Source organism: Callithrix jacchus, chromosome 4, assembly GCF_049354715.1.
Source record: "Callithrix jacchus isolate 240 chromosome 4, calJac240_pri, whole genome shotgun sequence".
NCBI classification, from domain to species: Eukaryota; Metazoa; Chordata; class Mammalia; order Primates; family Cebidae; genus Callithrix; species Callithrix jacchus.
In genome coordinates, this window is record NC_133505.1 from 174,353,701 (window position 1) to 174,378,180 (window position 24,480).

Genomic DNA, 24,480 nt, shown 5'->3' on the forward strand with positions numbered 1-24,480 from the left:
AGCTTACATGCTACATGTTGACTCTATCTGCCAGCTTACATGCTACATGTTGACTCTATCTGCCAGCTTACATGCTACATGTTGACTCTGCCAGCTTACATGCTACATGTTGACTCTATCTGCCAGCTTACATGCTACATGTTGACTCTATCTGCCAGCTTACATGCTACATGTTGACTCTACCTGCCAGCTTACATGCTACATGTTGACTCTATCTGCCAGCTTACATGCTACATGTTGACTCTATCTGCCAGCTTACATGCTACATGTTGACTCTATCTGCCAGCTTACATGCTACATGTTGACTCTATCTGCCAGCTTACATGCTACATGTTGACTCTATCTGCCAGCTTACATGCTACATTTTGACTCCCCCTGATCCCCAGAAGGGAACGGATTCTTGTAAAATCAATTTTTAAACACTGTATCTGCAAATCACTTTCTTCTCCCAAGTGTGTTGTCACCTCTGTGGCCCCTGAGCAAACACATGGGCAGCACCCGTGGTGATCGCGAACGTGCACTCTGAGGGCCGGGCATTTAAATCAAATATTGATTCTGCCGTGTACGAACATGAATGCCACTTCGAGGACCTCGCTGCCCTCTCCCAGCCTCAGTTTCCTCATCTGTACAATGGGGACAATATTACCACTGTCATTTCGTGTAGCTCTGAGATTTTGTGCCTGGCCTGTGACAACTCCGTACATAGTAGTATTGTTAAATGGCAGCAGCTCACACCTGTCCTCACTTGGGAAGTTGTTGTCATGCTCAATATGACCTGAAGAGCAGGGCAGAGACCGGAGGCTGGGAGAGGACCGGGTCCAGTTGCTTCCTGAGGAGCTGACGCCTCCACTGACCGAGCACACCAGCCGGAGAGCCACCTCTCTTGGCCTCACAACATTGCAGGACGTCTGCATCGCCAGCAGATCTGTTTGTGTTTGTGGCATGATTTTTATTAGTTGGAAATTTCAAACGTTGTCATGCTTTCATATTCATTGTCAGTATTCTATCTGAAGCCAAAGCACTGACCCACCCATTTCAAAGAGAATACGGACAGAGAGTGAGTGAGTGCCCGAGTGCACAGACACTTGCTGGGGCATAAACAGGCCAGGCCCGGCTCTTCCACACACATCCAGGCATTGGAGAGAAAGACTCAGCCTCCCGCTTGCCTACATTCAGAGAGGAATGTGTAGCCCCACATGCTGGGGGACCCCACCAGGACTGCAGGTGACCAGCTCCACAGAGGCTGCCAGGGTCCCACCTCTGCACCTTCCTCTGCCCTGTGCAACTACAGGTCAATTTATCTTTAAAACATAGATACAAAAAAAAAAACCTGAGTGTAGCAACATAGAAAAAGGAAATACATGGCAACCAAATTAGATGTATACCAGGAAGGCAAGGCTGGTTTAACATTTGAAAATCAATGAATATAATTCAACCCATTACTAAAAATAAAGGAAAAAGCCACAGCATCATCTCAAATGTGCAATCAAAAGAAGGTAATAAAATTTAGCAAAAATGTATCATTTAAACATTATTGCCAAATTAGAAATAAAAGGGAATTTCCATAATCTGAAAAAAGGAAAAGAGTAGTCTTCACCCAAATATCACAGTAACTGAAAACCTTCCTTCTGAGACTGTGAGTTGAGAGGATGCCTCTTTGGCCACTTCTGTTCAACACTGTCCTGGAGGTCCTTGCCAGTTCTATAAAATAAAAATTAAATAAAAATTAAAAAATTAATCAACCATAAGAATTAGAAAGTGAGAAAAAAGCCCTCTGGTTTTGACAGATGACATAATTGTATATTCAAGAAATATAAAAGGAATAAATCAAACAAAATGTGCAAGAACTCCACATAGAGAACTTCAGCGTGTTATTGAGATAAAGAGACCTAAGTAAACTCCGTGGTCTCAGTGGACTGGAGGAATGGAAGAGGAGATCCCTGAACAAGCCCCTCCTTGTGATGCGTGGTTTAGATAGAAGTGATTCTGCACAGCCCTGAAGAAAGAAGTGTTTCTGTTATCTGTTGCTGCATAACAAAGCATCCTAAAGCTTAGCGGCTTAAAACAATAAGGTTTTACCTTTATTTTCTGAGAGTTGGCTCCACTGCACTAGGCTGCAATCCTAGGGACTGAGCAGGCTGAAACATTCAAGATGGCTCACTCACGTACAGGAAGCTGGATGCTGGCTGGGAGCTCAGTGCCTCAGTTATCCTCACGAGACTTGGGTTTCTCACAGTTTGCTTTTAAGAGGGAGGATTCCAAGCCTTTTTAGCAGAAACTGCAGATTTCTCAAGCCCTAGACAAGAAATCACCTAGCATCACTTACGCACCATTCTGCTAGTCACAGAAAGACACGTTTTTGTTCTTTTCTGCTTGTATATGATATTCCAATAAAAGTTATTTTTAAAATTTTAAACATCAAAAATTTTAGGAGGTCAAATTTATCAGTCTTTCATTTATTTGTCTTTTTTTTAATCTTAAGAAGACCTACTCCTACCTCGGAAAACTGAAACATATTTTCACGTGTACGTTTTAGAGTTTTTGAAGTAACGATCGGTTATTTGCAGATTACTTTTGTCAATACCATGAACTGGGCAAACACATAAATGACTGTCCTTATCAGGACATTTATTAAATAACCCATAATTTCCCTTACTAATTTGAATGAATCTGGACTGTTGACTTTAAACAATGAAAATGATTTTTTTGCACCTGTATCACACTTATTCCAATCACTTCTGGTTATGTTCTGATACCTGATAGGGCCAATTTTCCCCCTTGGTTCTTTTTCTTGGCTATTCTGGCAACTTAAGGGTGCCTTCTTATAGCTTTTGGTTTTACTGATCTTCAGCAACAGCACAATAGAAAAATATTTCATTGCACAGTTTCATCCTCACTGCACATGCACTTTACATAGAGTGGGGCTCCTGCAAAGTGTTTTCAGGTTCATGATCCTGCCCGATTTTCCGCAAACAGGGCATCATCGCAGTCCTCAGGTTCACAGGTGGGAAAACAGAGGGAGAAGCTGCATGAATTGCCTGTGGTCCTACAAAGGAGAACTCAGGACTCTGGACCATTTGGCGGGTTCATGCTCGTGGCAGAGCTGCCCTTCCCCTGCCCTGTCACATGCTGGTCAATGTAGCCCAGCTCTGCTTCAGATAGAAATGCTCACCCCCGTCACATTTTCTCTGTCTTGGTAAATTGTACTTGCTCTGTGTTCAGCTGGTCTCCAGTTAGGAGTGCCCTAACAGAGAACTAGGGCCCTACGACCACATTCTCACTCCATGCCACTCCATGGGAACTGTGCCATTCTGCGAGATAACATGGAAATCCAGCCCCTGGGTCGCAATGCCGAGAGCCTTCTGATGTGACGTGCCGTTTGACATTGCTCTTCCCACCCATTAGAAAGGACCTGGCCCGTGCTGACACTGCAGGTTCCTGAGCCTGCGCGGGAGGTTGCTCAACCATTTAAAATCTGTCTCAATAGGAAATGCGAAGAGAAAATCGAGGGTGGCTGGCCGAGCAAATCGGATCTTCACTTGCCAGTTCTCTTCTCATTTGCAAATATATTAGCGAAAAGCCCAAAGCACCCCTGGGCCGGCTTCACGAATCCAGCACTCCTGCCTGATAATCAGAGGCACTCATCTTACAATCCCCACTAATGAGTCCAGACTTCTCAGGCATTCGCTTAGCGAGAATTCACCTTGAGCTCAGGAGAAGAAAATAAATCCTGCTTGGGAGATGATAATCTCAGAGGACGACGCCTTTCCAATTGCAACAAGACAGCATTATTGGCCCAGTTTTTGATATTATTATTATCAAATATTATTTAAGGCTGACACAAGAGTTCAGCTGAGGACAGGTCCTTGGGAGGGTGGCTAAGTCTCTGTGTTTAGACAATATTTTAAAGTAATTTCTAGAACATATTCTTTAAATAGGATCTACTATAAATGAACACTGAAATGTTGAAATCGAGCTGGGATGTGATGCTAAGACCTGGACATTCTGAAATCTCTGTATCATTCCCAGCTGTGGCACCAGCAAGCCAGACCCCCCGGGCCACCGGAATACTGGGGAAGGGACAGCGGCAGGAGGCCAACGAGGCTGTCAGAGGGAGATAAGGAATAGGTCCTCTTTCTTCCCTCTTTTCTCTTTCTTGCTGTCATTTTTAAAGAAGAAGAGAAACAGAAAACATTCACAAAGTGTTTCTCATTCACTTATCCATAGCTCTGAGGCTTCGGAGACACAGCAGGAGCTAACAGACCTGATGTCTCTCAGGACAGAATGAAACCAGATGCAGAAGGCCAACAAAGAAGCGTGGTCCCCCACTCCCGAGCTGTCCCTGCCGTGAGGGGTCCCCAACTTAGTCATCCTTCCTCCGACACGCACCCCCACCGCACTGGTACCTGAAGATAAAGCTCTTCAAAGACGGTCTGGAAAAGCAGGCCTCTTGGTGTTTTCCACCTCATACTCCAGGGCGGCTCTGGGGCCTCTCTCCAGTTCGGTTCTTCATCTGAAACTGGAGCACCATGACCACAGCCTCTGGACTGCACGGTGCATGGAAACCTCATGGAGATGGTGCCTTAACCAGCTCTGAACATGAACTCGATGTAATACTTTTTATTCAGCTATAAAAAAATAACTGAGATAGATGAGAACTTTCCCCAACTTGATAAAGAATATCTACAAATCTACCTACAGCTAACATCACCATTCCTAATGGTGAGAAACTCAAAACTTTCCCCACTAAGACCAGGAACGAGGCACGGGCATCACCTCTCAACGCTCCTTTGCAACGTCACACTAAAAGTCCTAGCTAATGCAATAAACAAGAAAATGACATATAAGGTACACAGAGGAGAAGAAAGAAATGAAGTTGTCTTTGTTTGCAGATGACACAACTGACTATGAGAAAATCTGAGAGAACTGACCAAGGGAAAAACTCCTGAAACTAATGACTGCTTATGCTAATAGCAAGGAGGCAGCCTACAAGATTGATATGCAAAGCCAATCACTTTCCTACCCAACAGCAATGAACAAGTGCGACTTGAAATTAAAAACATAACGCCATTGATAGTAGAGCGCTTGAAAAAACAAAGGAATACCTTAAGAATAAATCTCACAAAATATGCAAAACATCTGTATGAGGAAAACTGTGAAACTTTGATAAGAGGAATAAAAAAAAACTAAGTAAGTAGGAAAACAGTTCATGTCCCTGGATAGGAAGACTCCATATTGTCAAGCTATCAAGATTCTTCCCAACTTAATCTGGAGATTTAACGCAATCCCAATCAAAATCCCAGCAAGTTATTTTGGGAATCTTGATGGACTGATTCTAAAGGTTATAAAAAGGGGCAAACGACCCAGACTAGCCAACAGAATACTGAAGGAGAACAAACTTGGAGGATGGACACTACCTGACTTCAAGACTTATTCTAAAGCTACAGCTTACTCTAAAAACAGTGTGGTATTGGCAAAAAAGCAGATCAATGGAACAGAATAGAGGTCCAAAAACATATCCACATAAATATAGTGAACTGGTCTTTGACAAAAGAACAAAGGCAATAAAATGAAACAAAGCTAGTCTTTTCAGTAAACAGTGCTGGAACAACTGACATCCTATAAAAGAATGAATCTAGACACAGATCTTACACCATCCACAAACATTAATTCAAAGTGGATCATAGACATAAGTACAAAATGCAAAAAGCTATAAAACTCCTAGAAGATAACACAGAAGAGAACCTAGATGACCTTGGGTTTGGCAATGACTTTTAGATACATCAAATTCATTATTTATGAAAGAACTAATTGACAAGCTGGAAGTGATTTTAAAACTTCTGGTCTGCAAAAGACACAGTGAAGAAAATGAAAAGATAGGCCACAAGCTGAGAAAAAAATATATCTGCAAGAGGCATACATTAAAGGACTGTATCCAAAATATACAAAAACTTTAAAAACTCAACAATAAGAATACAAACAACTCATTTTAAAAAATGGGGCAAGGACCTTAACAAATACCTCGCTAGAGGAGATACACAGATGGCTAATAAGCATATGAAAAGATGTTCAGCATCACGTCATCAGGGAAATGCAAATCAGAACAACAGCGACACAGTTTACACACGTACTAAAACAGCCAAAACCCAAAACGCCGACAACATGAGGATGTAGGGCGAAAGAACCCATCCACCGCAGTCTAGCGAGTTTCTTACAAAACGAAACATACTCTTCCCATCCAATTCAGCAGTTCCACTCCTTCGTATTTACCCAAAGAAATTCAAAATTTATGTCCACACAAAAGCCTACATAGGGATGTTTAAATCGGCTTTGTACGTAATTGCCAAAAATTGGAAGCAACCAAGATGTCCTTCAATTGGTGAACAGACAAACTGTAATACATCCAGACCTTAAAACAGTTTTCAGCACTGAAAAGAAATGAGCTATCAGTTCACGAAAAGACACGAGGGAAATTTCAATGCATATTCCTAAGGGAAATAAGCCAATCCCCAAAGACTACAAACTACATGATCCAACTGCATGACATTCTGGAAAAGGCAAACCTATGATGACAGTAAAAAGTGGGTGCCAGGGCTTTCGAGGGAAGGAATGAATCAGCAGAGCACACACAATTTTTCTGGAGGTGAAAATACCCTGTGTAATACTAAAAAGATGGATTCCCGCCATTATCTACTTATCCAAACCCACAGAATGTACAGCACCGTTACCACACTGCCCCTCTAAAAATGACAAGAATGAGCCCTAATGTAGACTAGGGGCTTTGGGAGAGAATGAAGTGTTGCTGGAGGCTCACTGACTGTAACAAATGTACCCCTCTGGTAGGGGATGCAGATAGCTGGCCAGACTGTGTCTGTGTGAGGGCAGGAAGTAGATGGGAATTCTTCCTACCTTCTGCTCAATTTTGCTGCGAATCTAAAACTATTCCTAAAAAAAAAATAGTCTTGGCTGGGAGCAGTGGTTCACGACTATAATCCCAGCACTTTGGGAGGCCGAGGCAGACGGATCACGTGGGCTCAGGAGTTGGAGACCAGCCTGGCCAACATGATGAAACCTCATTTCTACTAAAAATACAAAAAAATTAGCTAAGTGTGGTGGTACGTGCCTGTAATCCCAGCTACCCAGGAGGCTGAGGCAGGAAAATCACTTGAACCCGGGAACCCGAGATTGTGCCACTGCACTCCAGAGTGGGTGACAGAGCAAGACACCATCTCAAAAAAAAAAAAAAAAAAAAATAGTCTTTAAAAAAAAAATCTGTTATTTGTTGAAGGCCCATTTTGTGCAGGCCAAGGGGCAAGAACTGTGTGTACAGTTTCTCCGTTAATACTCATGTACTGTGATAATATTAGATTCCTTGTGTGTTTTGCAGACTGGGTAACTGAGGTTGAGGGACATTAGATGTGGTGTCTAAAGAGTGCATGTTCGTCCTTCCTTTTGGGGAGCCCCTTCAATGCCATCCAGAGCCGTCACCACATAGGTTTGTGGCTCCACTTTCTCCACTGTGGATATGACAAGCGAGATCCAAGGAAGACTCTTTTGGAGAGAGCTTTCTTTCTGGTGTGTGGAGCTTGGGGTCCTACAAGGCTGTGCCCTGGGTGGTGGTCTCTCCCCAACGTGGAGCAAGGCTGCAGAGAGCAAAGCCATTGCAGCGGCAAGAAGAGGGCGAGAGGCAGACCCTGTGATCTCCTTGTCCGAGCCCACGTGGTACAGGCAGTCAGACATAAGCGGGACAGGAAAGGGCTCTCCCCCACCTGCCAGGAATGTCAGGCAACCACAGTCATGTTGGTTCACAGTTACCACACTGCCCCTCTAAAAATGACAAAGAGCAGCCGTAGCGAGGGAGAGACAATCTCCTGATGATCCACAGCCGTCACACTAATGCAGGCACCAGGAAGAAGCAACTTCCCAAAGAGATAAAAAGGGCTTCCAACAAAATCGCAGGTATTGGGCAAGTGAGGCTGGGCATGCGCATTTAGAGACAAAATGGCGCAGCATGACCTTCCCGGGACACCACCGGAAAAGGGAAGGAAGCCTCCGAAGGGCATGTGCACCACTTCCTGGCCCGCCGCGCGTGCTCACTTCCCGGGCGTCAGGCGGGCTCTGCGCATGCGGGCAGCCCACCCCGAGGGGAGCGTCGTGGGGGAGGAAGCACCCCACGCCGGAGCCGGAACCGGAACCGCGTATACAGCCCTAGGATGGAGGAGACACACTGCACGTGGCCTTCCGGTACCCGCCTGGGCCTCTTGCAAACGTGCTTTCCTTTCGTTCCTGCTCTAAGGCGTTCTAATAAACTTCCACTCCTGCCCTGAAACTTGGCTCGATCTCTTTCTGCCCTGGACCCCTCAGTCGAATTCTTTCTTCTGAGGAGGCGAGAAGCGGGGCTGCTGCCCCCCGGGCGGATTCGGACACCGTCCGCCCTCGCTCGCGGATGCGGTGCGCCTGCAGCCAGTCCGCGTGCGTCCGGGCGCACCACGGCTCAGGCCTTCCCTTCTTGCGGCCGTGGGAGCTCACGGCTGTGCCTTGTGCTGGAGCCCCGTGGGCAGCACCAGAGCAGGGCTGGCACCTGCACCAAGCCCGGCCCTCTGCGCCGGAGACCGCCACCTCTCCCAGGGGCACCTGGTGATTCGACCACGTCCTCACCCCGCGGCCTGCGTTACCCAAGGAACGATATTTAATCCACGGATAACTTGCGCTCACAGCTTTTCTTCCTCAGACTTTCTGATGCAGCGAGTCCTCCGGAGGCACAGGCTCGGGTCACTGGACACACCAGCGGACTCGCTGCAGCCAGGTGAAGCCGGCGCTGGCGGCCTGGGTGTCGCGGCTCTGCGGGCGGCCCTGGGGCTGCGTGTCGGCATGGGGACGCCCCCACCTCCTGCTCTGTGGCCCGCCGTCCCCCTGACCTCACTGGCCCACTGGCCCCACTGCATCCCAGCCTCCTCCAGGAGCGCCTGCCTCTTCCCGTGCCTCACTCTGGGAGTTGGTCCAGGGCTGACTTCGGTCCATATCTCCTGCCCCTCCCTGCTTGGTCTCCTCTCGCCCCTCTTGAACTTCCTTCTAAATGCCACTGAGTCTCAGGCCAGTAACACTCGGCCCCATCCCTGCAAGGAGCTTCAGCCTCACACGCACATTTCCTACCCAACCCTCCTCTCAAACAGCCCATGACGCTGCAAATTCCACCTGTTGGAAACTGAACCCATCATCCTCCATGACCCCTAGTAGCTCCCACCTGTGCCAGGTTTGTTGCCCTGAACCGTTCTGTTGCTGGAAGCAGAGGACACCCCTAACTCACCTTCTCCTTCACTATCCAGCCCGATCAGTGGTCAAGTTTTATCATTTCTACACCTTAACAATTTACATGCATTAACTTGTCTTCATTCCCTTAGCCACTGTAGGGAACCTACACCTGAGTTCCTGTCCCTCCATCATCTCTCACCTGAATTACTGTCTCTCCACCATCTCTCACCTGAGTTCCTGTCCCTCCTCATCTCTAACCTGAATTACTGTCTCTCCACCATCTCTCACCTGAGTTCCTGTCCCTCCATCATCTCTCACCTGAATTACTGTCTCTCCACCATCTTACACCTGAGTTCCTGACTCCATCTCTCACCTGAGTTCCTGTCTCTCCATCTCTCACCTGAGTTCCTGTCTCTCCATCTCTCACCGGAGTTCCTGTTTCTCCATCTCTCACCTGAGTTCCTGTCTCTCTATCTCTCACCTGAGTTCCTGTCCCTCCATCTCTCACCTGAGTTTCTGTCTCCACCATCTCTCACCTGAGTTCCTGCCTCTCCATCTCTCATCTGAGTTCCTGTCTCTCCATCTCTCACCTGAGTTCCTGTCTCTCCATCTCTCACCTGAGTTCCTGTCTCCACCATCTCTCACCTGAGTTCCTGCCGCTCCATCTCTCACCTGACTTCCTGTCTCTCCATCTCTCACTTGACTTCCTGCCTCTCCATCTCTCACCTGAGTTCCTGCCTCTCCCCTACAGTCTGCTGAGTTTCCTCTGTCTCCTGTTGTAGCAGCCTTCTCTTTAGAGGTCAGCTGGTTAGGGAGCACCAGTGTGAAAGTCAACCATAGGCATTTGTAGTTCATGGGACATTTTCCTTGGCAGAATCTTCAGCTTTACTTAGAACTGAGTTAGAAACGTACGTGTAAGCACAGGAGACCTCCCAGAGCCTTTGACCCAAATCCAAGGCCAGTGTTAGATTCTCTTGCTGTAAAATAGGACATTTTTTCAAAAGGAGTGTGAAGTATTGATTCACAAAGTGCCCTGAAGTCCTCGGACACTCCTGTCCCTGGATTCCCTCAGTGGCTTCCCCACCCCATCTCTGTGTTTGGACAAGCGTGGGTTTTCTGACCAAACATTTAATTCTAAACAATGGCCTAAATTCATCCCCGAGAGGCTGACATTCAACCCTCTGTTTTCAGTCTTTTTGAACTCGGCTGTGAACTTGGACTGAGATTTTATATTGTGCAACTTCCTGACAGTAACGTGCCATTACCCTGGGGGGAAAGGGGCTATTTAGGTCCAGACTGAGCCATTCCCATCAGCCACAACAGAGCCAGACCTCCCCGTACCCGGGGAGGGTGCCCTGAACTCAAAATGCCCCTTGGCGATTCGGTTTAATGACAGCATTTTGAAAGGCACTCCCCAGCCCGCAGCAAAATATGAAGGCTGTCTCCTCTCCTGCCTCTGCTCTGCGGCACAGCTGTGGCTCCGGGTCCCACATGATTGTGCACAGAGTTGATGCCAAGGGTGTGACCAGGGTGCCCGAGACCTCGCTGTGGTCTGGGTGAAACCCCAGCACTCAGCGTGCAGCTGCGCAAAGATTGCAGGCGCCTCTCCTGAGGCCTGAGCTTGTAAGTGTCCGTTAGATGTTGGGAGGGGATGCCTGACTTCTTGGCAACCATGAGGGGCCACTGCAGGAATCAAACTCAGAAACTCCCCCTGCTCAGACTTAGCAGCAGCCAAGCCCCTCAGTGTGATGTTGGGGGTGCTGGTCTGCAAATCCTCCCCAGTCCCGTGCCACCTCTGCCACCCCTGGACCCCTGCAACCCCAGACCCCTGGACCCCTGCCACCCTTGGATCCCTGGACCCCTGCCACCCTTGGACCCCTGGACCCCTGCCAGCCCAGACCCCTGGACTCTTGCCACCCTTGGACCCCTGCCACCCCTGACCTCTGCCACCCCAGACCCCTGGACCTCTGCCACCCTTGGACCGCTGGACTCCTGCCACCCTTGGAACCCTCGACCCCTGCCATCCCTGGAGCCCTGCCACCCCTATTCCCTGGACCCCTGGATCCCCGGACCCCTGCCACCCCTGGACCCTGGAGAATAGGCAAGACAAGGTCCTCCCAGTTTGGGTCTGAGGAAGTGACATCCTGGTCCCAGGACATCTCTAAGGTCCTCTGTCAGATACATACCCTCACCAAGCTGGCAAATAGCATGTGTTCCCGTTTCACAGATGAGGCGAGTGGAGCCCAGAGAGCTTCCATGACTTTCCCAGGGCTACAGCAGAGTGAGGAGAGGTAGAAAGAGCCCCAGCCTGTCTTTACCCGCCACTTTCTTCCTCTGTCTCCATCAAAGCACTTTGAAAACCCCAGGGCCACCCCTGCTGACCTCGACTCGCTCTGTTTGTCCAGCTCCAGCTGCTCACGAGACCTTGCGTCCCTGACACCACCCCGTCTCGGCCAAGCCCCACGGACAAAGCAAGCTCCTTCTGCCACCGGAGGCCTGCGCCGCCGCCTGGCTTCTAGTTGTTCTTGTCTGCTTTTGTCTCCTCCGTCTTTCTCGTGGATGTTACTCACATTCCTTAACTCCGTTTCTAGTCTCTAAACACCATGTAAACACGTTATCCTTGCCGAGAAGATTCCACGCATAATGAAGTGCCTTGCACTGAATCTGCAGTTAGGATCAAGCGGGAACAGGCATTGCCCGGCCCTGCCCTGCTGGCCGGAGCCCTGGAATAGTGCAGCGCCCCGAATGGGCCTTTGCTGGCTCCAAAGGACCGAAGCCAGCGGCCGTGGGGTTCCTGCATGCTGGGAGCGCTAACATTTGCGAACCCGCATCTCAGCAGTGGAAGATTTGTGCCTGAAAGTGAATGAACGGTCTTCCTTTCGGCCTTCTACTCGTTACCCTCTTCAGTAAGGTCTGCGATTTGAAGAGCCATCTCATCTTCCACACGGCGGCTTGGCGGGTTTTGTAGAATGACCTGAATCTTCACCTTTCCCAGCCAAAGAACAGACATTTCTAGAAGAGGTTATTGATCACAAAAAGAAAAAAAACCCTCACCAGGATAGTCCCCGAGGAAAATGACCCTTTAAAGCATTTTCAGTGCCTAAAAAATACAAATCTGTGGATACCACTTACAATTGCAACAAAAGATGACAGCGGCAGGGACTCATGAACTGGGCACCCTGGCTTCCAGGTGAAGCCACTTTCTAGTCAGCGAAAGAAGAAATGGAAGGTGATAGCTCTCGGCACCCAGGGGGCCCCAGACACCGCCCGGGACAGGTGCGCGCTCCCCGCACCTGCATCCTGAGAGATGCGAGCACAGTTCTGCGGCTCTTGTGAGCAGACACCACTGAGAATCTGAGAAACCAGATGGCTGCCAGGCCGAACCCAGCTCCCCCTCCATGAGATCATGGCGGAACCCAGACTGACTCCCAGCCCACACCCTCCTCCCTTCTCAGGGCATCCTCTAGAATTCTCTGGAATCTGTCTATGAATCTGAGCTGGAAACCTCCCTCCAGTGGAAGTGGAGCTAGTCCCAGGTGTGCGGGCATGAAGCAAGGTGGTGGAGATAAGAATTAGGTCACCGTCTCCTAGGCAGCAGGTGGGGAGGCTGCTCTGTCCTGACTGCCAAGTGCACCCCGACTCCCAGGACTGGACAGCACCAACCGTGTTCCGAGGCTGCCCGGCTCCTGGTCTGGTGCCAGCGCCTGCCTGGGCCTTGCCCTCTGCCTGCTAGGCTGGGATCTGACACTGCAGCCCAGCCCAGTGCCTTCAGTTCAGCTGCCCCCATGGCCAGAGGCACCAGAGGCCCTTGTGTGACCCTGCTGCTTCATGACCCCCATTCAGAGAGGCTCACAGAGTGCCAGGGACACAGCCCTCCATGAAGTCACAGGGCCAGGGCACCGCCTGGCCTGGGCTGAGTGACCATGAGCAGCTGGGCGGTGGGGGCTGCAGCAGAGACTCTGGCTCTGAGCATGGCCACTGCACCCTCTCCCAGCCCGGCCACTGGAGGGGCGGCAGTGGATACTCTTCCATCCTGCAGCACTCCCAACACTGCACCTGCTGCCACCCATGCTCGCTGCAGGCTAGGCGATGGCGACAGAGCTTCCTTCCCAAGCTTCAGCCTGGGACTGCTAACAGAGTCAGGCTTCATCTTCAGCCTCGTGCGGAGCGTCCACCGGTTCTGCTATGAGTTGGCCCCAAAACAAACCCTGTTGTGGGAGGAGCTGAAAGCCACCAGGCTCCGTCTCACCTCTTCCTCTCTCACCCTCCAGTCCATGCTTCTGGAGCTCTGGGCCCCCCGACCCTCCCTGCCGCCCCCTTCACTTGCCCTGCTGGCTTGTTTTCATTCTTCACGTGTCCATGTGTCTGTCATTTTCTCCGGGGTCTGCATGAACTGCCCCTCTTCTGGGCACAAGAACATTCCTCATCAGTGTACGTTTGTGTGCTTGTCTTCCCTGTGGGACTAGAAATTCCTCTAGAATAAGGACCAAGCAGTATTCATCTGTCTATCCGGAACCCAGACCTATGCTGAGAAGGAGCTAGGCATCCAATAAATACGTGCTGGGGAGTGAATGAGAACGCCGCCTCTGGTGGGCTAGCGGGCATACCTTGTCTTCTTCCAATGGGTGTGCATAATGACCAGGAGAGGTTTCCCAGGAACAGGTCCCGGCAAAGCTTCTCGTCATCAGCCCCTTCCTCCCGGTCATGACAGCCCTTTTGGTCCTGTGGGCTGTCCTCTTCCCTTACCTCACCAGGATGGAAGGTTTGTTGAGATTTATGCACTCTAGTTTGTATTATTAAAACAAGACTTGTTTATGTTTCTAGATAGAAAAGTATAATTGAAGGCCAGGTGCCCGTAATCCCAGCATTTTGGGAGGCTGAGGCAGGCAGATCACAAGGTCAGCAGTTTGAGACCAGCCTGACCAACATGATGAAACCCCATGTCTACTAAAAATACAAAAACTAGCCAGGCATGGTGGTGCACACCTGTGATCCCAGCTACTCTGGAGGCTGAGGCAGGAGAATCGCTTGAATCTAGGAGATGGAGGTTGCAGTGAGCTGAGATCACACCACTGCACTCCAGCCTGGGTGACAGAGTAAGACTCCATTTCCAAAAAAAAAAAAAAAAGTATAATTGTTGGATAGATTTTTCAAGATGCATTTTCCTGCCCAAGGGAACCACCGGCCCGGAGGGTGTATCACTGCCTGACAAGGTCTGTGTGCCCGCAGTGCTGGGCTATGTCTTGCGTTCACCAGCCGGGTCCTGCTGGTGCCTCCGCCCAGGGCTCTCCCACCCAATGGCAGTGCTGTGAAGGCTCTTGGAGCCCACCTGCCCCTTCCTCCCAGGGCACCCTAAAAGCACCCCTGCCCAGCATATGCTCGCACCATGAGGGGCACACACAAGGAAGAAATCAGTGTCTCGTTCCTCAAGAGGTGCTTTAAAGTGTGTGAAAAGCATGCACTTGTGAGAGGAATGGAAGGCAGCAGCACGGGAGGCCTCCGCCTCCTCCTGCCAGAGCAACGGTGCCTGCACACACGAGCAGTTTTACAGATGCTGGAAACATTTCAAACAGTGCAGGTTTCGCTTGGTAAATTACAGCACCTTCCTACGACAGAACACCATGCATTCAATAGTGTGGGGAAGTGTTTTCGCTACGCGTGGAGTGGAAAAGCACGGACGTAGTATACACACGGCAGCCACGATTTGGATGGAGTGAAGCAGCGGGGACCGGCGGTGACAGTGGAGCTGCCTCCGGGATCATACGCTCCTGTAGTTTTCTTCTCGGGCTTTGGCGCATTTAAAAATTTTTTCTACAATGAATTTGCATCATATGAAAATTAGGACAGTGACCACATGACGTGAGAGCCAGAGCGAGCCCACTTACCCGCCGAGCCCAGCGCCACAAGGCTCCTGCAGGGGATCTGCAGGGCTCAGCCCAATACATATTTCTGAATAAATACATGTCCTCAAAGGTCGTCCTCTAAATATACCAACAAAATATGCAAAGCAAGTCTCATCCCAATTAACATTTGAAGAAACTTTGATTCGAAAACACCACCCCAGGGTTAGAGGGAGCAAAACAGAGTTTACGAGGGCCTGGCACAGAAAGGCCTTCCCTTGACTGTAAGTTTGTGGCTTCCAGGCCATAGAAGGAAGAGTCATCTGGAGTTGAACCCAAAGATGACAAAAAGAGCAAAGCATTCATGCCTTTCCTTTTTCTTTTTTTAATCAATACATAATTGACGGGACATAAAACACGGAGATCTTGTATGTTCAGGTCAGTGTGTTCTCATGCTTGCACAGGCCCATGCCACACACACGGCTTGAGGAATAAAACACACTTGCCACCATGCCAGAAAGTTCCCCTGGGCCTTTCTGATCAAATGCCCCTAATTTCTGTCCTTATGGCTTCACCTGCCTGTTCTTGGTCTTCCCACTGATGGGGTCGCACAGCACCATGGGTGGCACGCAAAAGGAAGAAACCGGTGCTGTCTCTGCATCAGACCTCTCCTCTGCCGTGATGTTTTGAGGAGCGTCATCCATTGCCTGGACCGGCATCTGTGCCCTTGCTCCTGGGTGGCCTGCCGAGTGTGGCTGCCCGGGGTGTGGCCTGCCGAGTGTGGCTGCCCAGGGTGTGGCCTGCCGCGTGTGGATGCCCAGGGTGTGGCCTGCCGCGTGTGGCTGCCCGGGGTGTGGCCTGCCGAGTGTGGATGCCCGGGGTGTGGCCTGCCGAGTGTGGATGCCCGGGGTGTGGCCTGCCGAGTGTGGATGCCCGGGGTGTGGCCTGCCGAGTGTGGCTGCTGCACAGTGCGTTGTCCATTTCCCGTGATTTGACGTGTGGACCACTCCCACACTAGACTGCTTTGCACGTTCCTGAACGAGCTTTTCCAGGGACATATATATTTTCATTCCTCCCGAGGAAGTGTGAACCTAGAAGGGAATTGCCAGGCCACAGGAAAGATGTGTGTTAAGTAGAAACTGCAGAGTTCCCCAAAGCGGCTGTCCCACTTTGCGCTCCCCACAATGCATCAGTCCTAGTAACAGGCGTGAAATGACATTTCCTTATAGCTGTGATTCACATGTCTACGGTGTCTCAGTGCCCACTCACAAGGCTCAGGTCGTCTGCTGATTTCCCGCTGGCTGTTCATCTTCTGTTGAGCTGCAGGGAGCGTCATGCTGGACACAAAGCCTTCGTCCGCTGCGTCTGCTGCAGGTACTTCCTCCCAGTCTGTGGTCCACTTGCTCCTTTTCTTAATGCTGTCTTTTCGTGAACAGAAAATTTTAATTTTCGTGAAGTGCAATGTATCATGTTTTCCTTTAATGTTTAGTATGTTTATGTCTTATGTAAGAAATCTTGCTTATCTCAGTCATACGGATTGGTCTTCTGTATTTTCTTCTCAAAGCATTAGGGTTCTAAACTTTACGTTTACGTCCATGCTCCATGTCAGTTAATTTATGTGTAGACGGAAAGGGTTAAAAATTCGTTTCTGTTTCTTTACAGATATCTAGTTTCCCCAACAACATTTGTTTTAAGAGATTTTGCTGTTATTATTCGATTGAATTGGCACCTTAGCTTGAAAATAAATTGACTTTATATGCATGGGTCTATTTCTGGACCATTTGTCCCAGTGATATATATGTCCATCCTTTTGCCAGTACCCAGCCGTGTTAATAATTGTGGCTTTATAGTAAGTTGTAAATTCAGGTAGGGTAATTCTCCAACTTTGCTCTTTTTCAAAAATGTTTTGACTATTTTAGGTCCTTTGAATCTCCAAATAATTTTTAGAATCATATTGTCAATCTCTACAGAGAAAAACCTCCCAGAACTTTGAATAAGATTACATTGAGTCTTTATCAATTTAGAGAAATTGACATCTTAATAACATTGAGTCTTCTGAGCCTTAACATAGTCTACATGTCCACTTATTTAGGTCTTCTTCCGTTTCCATCAGCAATGCTTTCTATCTTCCAATGTCGAAATATTACGTATATTTCACTAGATTTATTCTCAGGCATGTAATATTTTTGATGCTATTTTAAATGGCAGAGCGGTTTTTAAATTTTATTTTGTAATGGTTTATTCTTAATGTCTGGAAATGCAATTAATGTTGATTATTTCTTTTGTACACCATGACATTATTAAATTCATTTATTCTAGGGAAGCTTTTTTTGTATATTCAATAGGGATTTTTACATGTGCCGTAATGTGATTTGTGAATAATGACAGTTCTACTTTGCCCTTTTCACCTAACTGTCTGGGCCCTCTAACGCAATGTTAAATAGAAGCGAAGAGAACAGCCTTTTCCCAATCTCAGGAGAAAACATTTTTATTTCACAATGACGTAGAATGTTTATTGTAGATTTTAAAATGTTATTATTGTTATTATCATTACTATTTTTATTATTAGAGAAGGGGTCTTGCTATGTTGCCCAAGCTGGTCTCGAACTCCGGGGCTCAAGCAACCCTCCAGCCTCAGCCTCCCAAGTAGCTGTGATTACAGGCGAGCATCAGTGGGCCTGGCTCATCGTAGATCTTGCAGATTCTCTTTATCACCCTGAGGAAGTTTTCTTCTAGGTTTGCAGAACGTTTTTATCAGGAAGTGTGCCAAATGCTTCTTCTTCATCTGTGATAAGATCATACGGTTTCTCTCTTCTGTTCTGTTAGTTTCTTTCCTTTGCTCCAAGTAAAAATGTATTGTTCTGGTTCTCAAGGAGCCAAGATAAGTTTTGGGAAACACGTATATCAGATGTACAGTTCCTGTCAGAATGTTCTTTAGGGAGAGGCTAACATACAGCTTCAAAGGATGTTATCACCCCGTGCTGGCGTTTGCTCTTTCTTGCTGACTGCCTTTCTTTCCGGTAAAAGAGGAGGTGAGAATGGAGTTCTCGCCTTTCCCTGTAGATCAGGGGGTCGGAAACCTGGGGCTCCTCGGCCCGCCACGTTCTCTAAAATGGACTCAGTTATGAGCTCCACGAGGGCAGAGTTATTTCTGTGCCCTGCTCAGGGGGACGTCGTGGCGTTTTGTTTAATAAATATTTTTTAAATAAATGAATGTGTAAGCGATTGTGTGAGTGAAGATTGTGATTAAGTGGGTAAAATGCAAGCCATCCAGTGGGGCACGAGCATGTAGCTGAATAAATCCAAGCACCCTGTGCAGTGTGGTTGGGAGACCCAGGGAGCCACCTCGCAGTTAGATGCGGGGAAGAGCAGGCCCCCAAAGGGCTCCTGTTGCCTTTTTGTGTTTGAGGAGGCCCACAGATTCATTATTTTTGCTTAACCCTAACTCTTTCTGCCTTACGGGGGGAAAAAAGGTCAAATGTGTTTATCTTCAGCCACAGCAAGAGAAAGGGGGGTGGGGGGACTTTCCTACTTCACACCAAGAGAGTGAAGGAGGAGTGACTCCACTCACTATCACCCCTAGTGACTCACAAGCAAAATGTTTGCTTCTCAGCTCTGACCTTCGGCTCTGCCAGACCAGAAGTTGTCATTCCGGAGGGAGGAGGGCTCCCAGCCCGAGACACAATGACTCCATTGAACTGAAAGTTAAGGCCGCCCGGCTACTCTCAGCAACTCCTGCCTCTCAGTCAACAAGCTAAGAAGGGGCTCTACTGGCTGGGCGACAGTCCTGACTGCCAGGGGAAATTGAGTGGCCACTCCACGCTGGAGGTGAAGAAGAGCGTCTGAAATACAGAAAATCCCTTAGAGTATCTCATGTGCTACCATGTCTGGAGCTTAAGTTAATGGAAAAACCACGGGAACCCAGTTCAGGTAGGGCTACTTGATGGCCCGGAGCCTTTGGGAACGAAGCAGGTGAAGATTCTTGTCCAACTGAGGGTCCACGGAACACAGCCTGGGTGAAGGACCAGGGCTGTTATGGATGCCAGCTACGAGCATGGACCACTGACAGCTAAAAGATAATGGCAGATACAGTAACCAAATACGGAGTGTTTCTTTCTTATTTCGTTATGAACATGTTTGCATGTATTAACCCAATACCTTTGTTTTCTTCCTTTTCTTCTTTTTTTAAATAACGTAACATAAGGTGAATTAACAACAATTAGCTTTGCCTGACGGTATTTCAGTTACGAGATGTCAAGAGTGAACATGAACCAAGAACTCGGCACCTTTGCTGGGGAAGGAGCCAGCGTGTTGTCGGTTGTATGAAATTGTGCCATTGGGCGGAGAGGTGTGACTTCTTGTTGTCTCTCTTTGGAAATTAAGGATGGTTAAGGAGCTGTGTGTGAGTGCCAGGCTGGTGAGGGGAGGACTGTGATGATTACTTTTCTGTGTCAACCTGGCGAGGCTCCCATTCCCCACTGATTTACTCCATCAAACAGCAGGCGTTGCTGGGAAGGGAGCCAGGGCGACTGAAGTCCGTAATCAGCTGACTTTAAGTAAAAAAAATTATGACAGATAACCTGGGAGGGCCTGGTTCTGTCAAAGGGCATTCCAGGGACAGCAGCGGCCTCGCAGAGGAGGAAAGGCCCCGGTGGACAGCCGCTGCAGCCTGATCAGCCTGATGAGGCTGGTGCCTGCCGAGGATGCCCGCCTCACCTCGCCCGCTGCCCAGGCCGGCTCTCTGTGCTAAGTCAGTACGTGCTTCCTGCTGGCCCTGTTTCTCCTGTTGAACTCTGACTGACACAGATTTTGGCAACACAAGTGTAGAGAAAAGCAAATGACTGAGAGCTGAGAACCCATGACAAAAAGCAGGGGCACTGAGCTCCATTTCACTTCAGAGATAGACCTGGGGACCCCCGAGCAGCAAGGACGGGAGATTTTAGCGTCATGTGGCAGCACGATTCTGGAGCAATGTTTAAACATCCCTGTTACTGAAGCCGTGGTGGTCAACAGTGCTGCACACAGACCTGAACGTGGACCTGGGCTCAACTTGGACAGAGGCACTGTCCCCAGCAGGAAGCCCTCGGTCACTGACGGCTGCTGTCAGTGCTTGCTGTCCCCCAGGGATACCATCTACGCTTGTTCTGCTGACAGGGCTTCTCAGACCAGGATCTGTGACTCTCTAAAGAGCCATGGATGGTGGCAGAAAAACCTCCCTGGGCTCCGTAAACCACCCTCAGCTAAGCCCACATCTTCGGAAGAGTCAGCTGAGCGGGAGCTCTTTCGAGTCAGCCCCAGCCATGTTCCCCAGGAAGCCTCCGCGTAGCCAGCCGTTCCCAAGGCTGCTTTTACTTGAAGAGAAACTTCCAAAGCCACAAGTATTCAGGAATGGGTTTCCTAAAATCCGTGGAACTTGCAGGCTTGAATGCAGAGCATCTGCCTCTTTCTGGGGCACGTTCCATATCTTTCATCCAATTCTCAGTTGGAACTGTGAAGTTTCCCAAGCCCCAGAAATGAAAAAAAGAAATGGAAGAACTATTGTTGTTGATTCTTAGAGGGAACACTGCTGTGCTTATCCTTAGAGGAAACACGATCCGCCCAGTTCCCCTCCCACAAACTCCACACCCTTCAGACTTCTGCGGTTCCCACTGTACAACCCCAAGGTTTCCAGGCAGGTTTAGCACGTCCCGGTGGCTGTGCGTTTGCAAATCCTGTGCGTCCTGACTGCCACATTAGGTCTCAGGCTGTTAGTCTGCAATTAGTTTTTCTTTGGGGCAAGCGCTGTGTTAGGTGGAGACTCACTGGTGCAGGGTGGGGAGCTTACCTTTGGAAGGCTCACGTTCTCTCAACAAATCTGAACAGACTTATCTGACCGATAAGAAAGTCAAAGCACAGAGGAGTTAAATAATCTGCCCCAGGTAGCACGAGGCCTGGGTTTCAAACCAGGTCTCCAGGATTCCAGGGATTATAGGCTTTGGAGCTGAGCGAGAACAATCCAGCCTTCTCATTTTAGAAATGCCAAAGGCTATGGACCCAAACCCGCCTGCACAGGACATCACACAGTGTGACAGAGACGAGGCTAGGACCTGAGCCCCCACCCTCCAGAGCTCTCCCCTCCCGGCCGCTCCCCATGTGGGTAGCTCCGAGGTGGCTCCAGGCTTCGGGAGAGGAGGCACCCGCTGACTCTCTCCTTAGATGTGGACATGCTAAAGTGAATTCCAGGCATTTTTTCAAGATCTCCGCTGACCGGCTGAATCAGAGGGTGGGGTAGTTAGCTCTGCTTCAAGTGTCAGTGGTAGAAGGTCCTCCCTTGATCTTCAAAGAGTCCCGGGCTTCTGGTGGCTGGCCTCCGAGAGGGGTGGGGACTAAAGCCACTGGGATACTCATTTTCTTCAGGGGGCGACCAGCAGTAGGAGACATCATCCAGTCCAAGAGGTGGCAAGGTCGTTGAGGACAATGACCCAACTCGCCACTGAGTTTGTAAGTTAGCGCCCTGCCCCCACCAGGACACAACCGTGTCTGAGCACGGCTGTCAAATGGCACTGTGGGAAGATTTGGGGACCCGTCACCTAGAGCTCAGAGTTCAGGTCCCAGCTTCACCATGAAGTGCCTGTGGCAGCCAGGACAAGCCGTTCTGCCAGCTGGGAATTCCACCCCAGGGGTCTACTGGCTTGCCTGTATTTTTAAATTATGAAATTTCATTTAAAATCCAAAGTGCTGGTTTCTGCTTTAAAACAAGAAGCAGGAGCAGCTCCAGCAGCCCAGGCCTAACCCTCCTGCCTCTCTCCCGCAGCCCAGCCCCTCCCAGGCTCCACACTCATGCCTGCTGGGCACTGGCAGGCAGAACCCGACGGACTCTCGCCCACACATCCTCAGCCCTCCCGGCCAGAGCCGGCCTTTCACGACAGACAGGCTGGCATCGGTCCCACACAATGTCCATCCCCTGCTGAAGAAAATGTTCCCTTGGCTTTGGGGAAGCAGAGTTGCTCAGAGCAGCAAAAAAGAGCAACGCTACTTTCAGGAAAATATGTGCCTCGTCTTTTCCACGTGCAACCATAAAAATGCCTGGTGTTCTGAAAGTCTGCAGCTACCCATGGAGACAGAACCAGGCATCTCCTGAATGACACATGCCAGGACCATCCTTGATGGCTTCGCATTTCTCTACGCTTTTCCAAAGCCAAGTCACACGGCATCTCCTTGTGGAACGGTGATGGAGGCAAGAATCTCAAAACGGGACCCAGACCTGCAGCCTCTGCTGGACAAGCAGCCCACCCTGGCGTTTCTGTCCCTACCTGGGACCCTGCCACTGTGGAGTGGCAAAGCGTGTGCTGTGCCAGGCCTCCATTCTCAAAACTGGCACAGTGGGGAGCCTGGAAAGATGACAGAGCCATTTTAACTTGACTCTCAGAGACTCCAGGTTGTGTAGATCGTTTTAATAATGGGATTTTATAAGACCTGTGCTCTGGGGCTTTTTTAGTGAAGATCAATAATTTTTAAATGAACCTAGAAAACTTCTAGGATAGGTGAAAAGAGACAGCTCTCCAAGCACACTTCCCTCCTCCGCCCTTCCTTACAACCGAATTCTGCTGCTGTTCTTCCTCCGCAAGTTGTTCTGAGAGCACATGGTGAGATACTTACCCACAAAGGATCTTCATCCTTTTTGAGACTGCCTTGCCAGCTTCCAGTCTTCAAAAGCTGAGTGTTATATGTTGATTATCTGCTGCAAACCGGGCCTACACGTACATGGAATCTTTGCGGAGTGGTTGCTGCCTCAGTTGGGGGGTGGATGGGCACAGGGACTGCTGTGTTGGGCCATTTTTTTTTTTTTTTGAACGGACTGTAGGAAAGTACTGATCACAGAGCAGAGGGCTGGGAGAAGGGAGACACTAGCCAGGTGCTGGTAACTGCAGACAGTTAACGTCTTCCTGCTGTGTCCATTACTGATGGCTGGCAATGCATTTTTAAATAAAACAAATAACGTACTTAAGACAGTGTCGGTTTGTGCCTGATTACCCACTGGATAGGCGAATTGTTATACTAAAACAATTTGAAAATACTTTTTTGAATTAACACAATGTTTCTGTAAGGAGACAAGTTCTTACTTTTAAACACTTCTTATTGTGTTGTGTGTTATTGTATTGTGTGTTGTTGTGTTGACTTACGCCCATGCTGTGGAAGGAAGGGAGGGAGGGAGGGAGAAGGGAAGGAATGGAGGCAGGAAGGGAGAGATGGAGGGAGGGATGGAGGGAGAGGAGGGAGGGGAGGATGCAAGCAGTCACACTTAATTTCTGCACTCAGATTTGGTGGCGCGTGTGTGCTTGTGTGTGTACTGTATGCACCTGTGTGGTGTGTGTGTGCATGTGGTATATTGTGTGCACACATGTAAGTTCTGGGAAGAAAGGGGACTGCATGAAAGCAGCAGTGCACAGCTCCCTCTCCCCAGCAAAGCTCCGCATCTCGCAGGGTGGTGGACAGCCCCACACCATGCCTGCAGGTGCCTGTCTCGACCCCAGTGCCTGGCGCTGGGCGGACCTCAAACTCTTTCTCTGCTCAGCTTCTCATCTGTACCGCAAGCCTTGCCTGTGAACCAGACTGAACTCACCACACACACGAAGCACGCACTCAGTGCTGACCTCCAGTCCTGGCTAGTGCGATGCAGTGTTATTCACTTCACTGAACACGAAGACGTAGCAACGGCGTGCCAGGCCTGGGTGCACAGAAGGAAGCGACCCAGGGCCAATTCCGTGTTCCCAGGGTGGAGACCATCAGCTCCAGGCACTGGGGAGACAGCGACCTTGTGCCAGGACTGCAGGGGACCTCCCCAACCCACAGAGACACTGAGGCCCCTCATCTGAAGTCCCCAGTCTGAGCCTGGAGCCGGGGCTCCAGTGGGAAGGGATGCCCCCGGGGTTTTCCTACGCAGACCCCCGGACCTACGGGCCTCTCCCAGGAGGCAAGGAGCCCTCTGGAATGGGAATGCTGGGTCCCCTGCAGGCAGTGGACTCTGAAGGGCTGTGACACCACGTGAGTTGCTGCACAGGCCGTGCGTTGCGTCCTTCTGCAGCCAGTGCTCTTAGCCGTGGAGCAGAGGCCATGGGGTCGGGACCCACTTAGAGCACTCGCCCTCTAGATGAGCAGAGCGGGGTCAGCGTTCCACAGCCCCAGGCCCCAGGGAGCAGAGCTGGCCTCCCAGGGTCATGCTGTAACCGGCTGAGGCCCTTTGCTCCCAAACACCATCAATCACCCTGAAGAGAACCTTTCCTCCACTTGGAGAGATGAGTCATCTTCAGGGCAGTGGAAAAGAACACTCCCCCAGTTTATTTGGTTACTTGAAAACACGAGGCGCGGCTTGGCTGATGAGAAAATGCTCAGTGAATAGTAATCTATG

General features: G+C 49.5%; 1 protein-coding gene and 1 long non-coding RNA gene across 4 annotated transcripts in view; one reads left to right on the forward strand and one right to left on the reverse strand.

Moving 5' to 3' along the window:
* Positions 1 to 11,710, reverse strand: part of LOC118153048 (uncharacterized) — a 30,091-nt gene extending 18,381 nt beyond the window's left edge. For 2 of the 3 annotated variants that reach the window (XR_013534972.1, XM_078370868.1), the window contains exons 1-3: positions 4,407 to 11,710; positions 2,080 to 2,296; positions 736 to 1,701 (exon numbers count right to left, since the gene is read on the reverse strand). The gene's annotated coding sequence lies outside the window, so the exon portion shown is untranslated. The remainder of the gene's footprint in view (positions 1 to 735; positions 1,702 to 2,079; positions 2,297 to 4,406) is intronic. The other variant, XR_013534973.1, reaches the window with a different exon arrangement.
* Positions 7,983 to 23,201, forward strand: LOC128931866 (uncharacterized). The gene is made up of 2 exons (XR_013534974.1): positions 7,983 to 8,806; positions 11,658 to 23,201. It is a non-coding gene; the product is annotated as an uncharacterized LOC128931866 (long non-coding RNA).
* Positions 23,202 to 24,480: the final 1,279 nt, after the last annotated feature.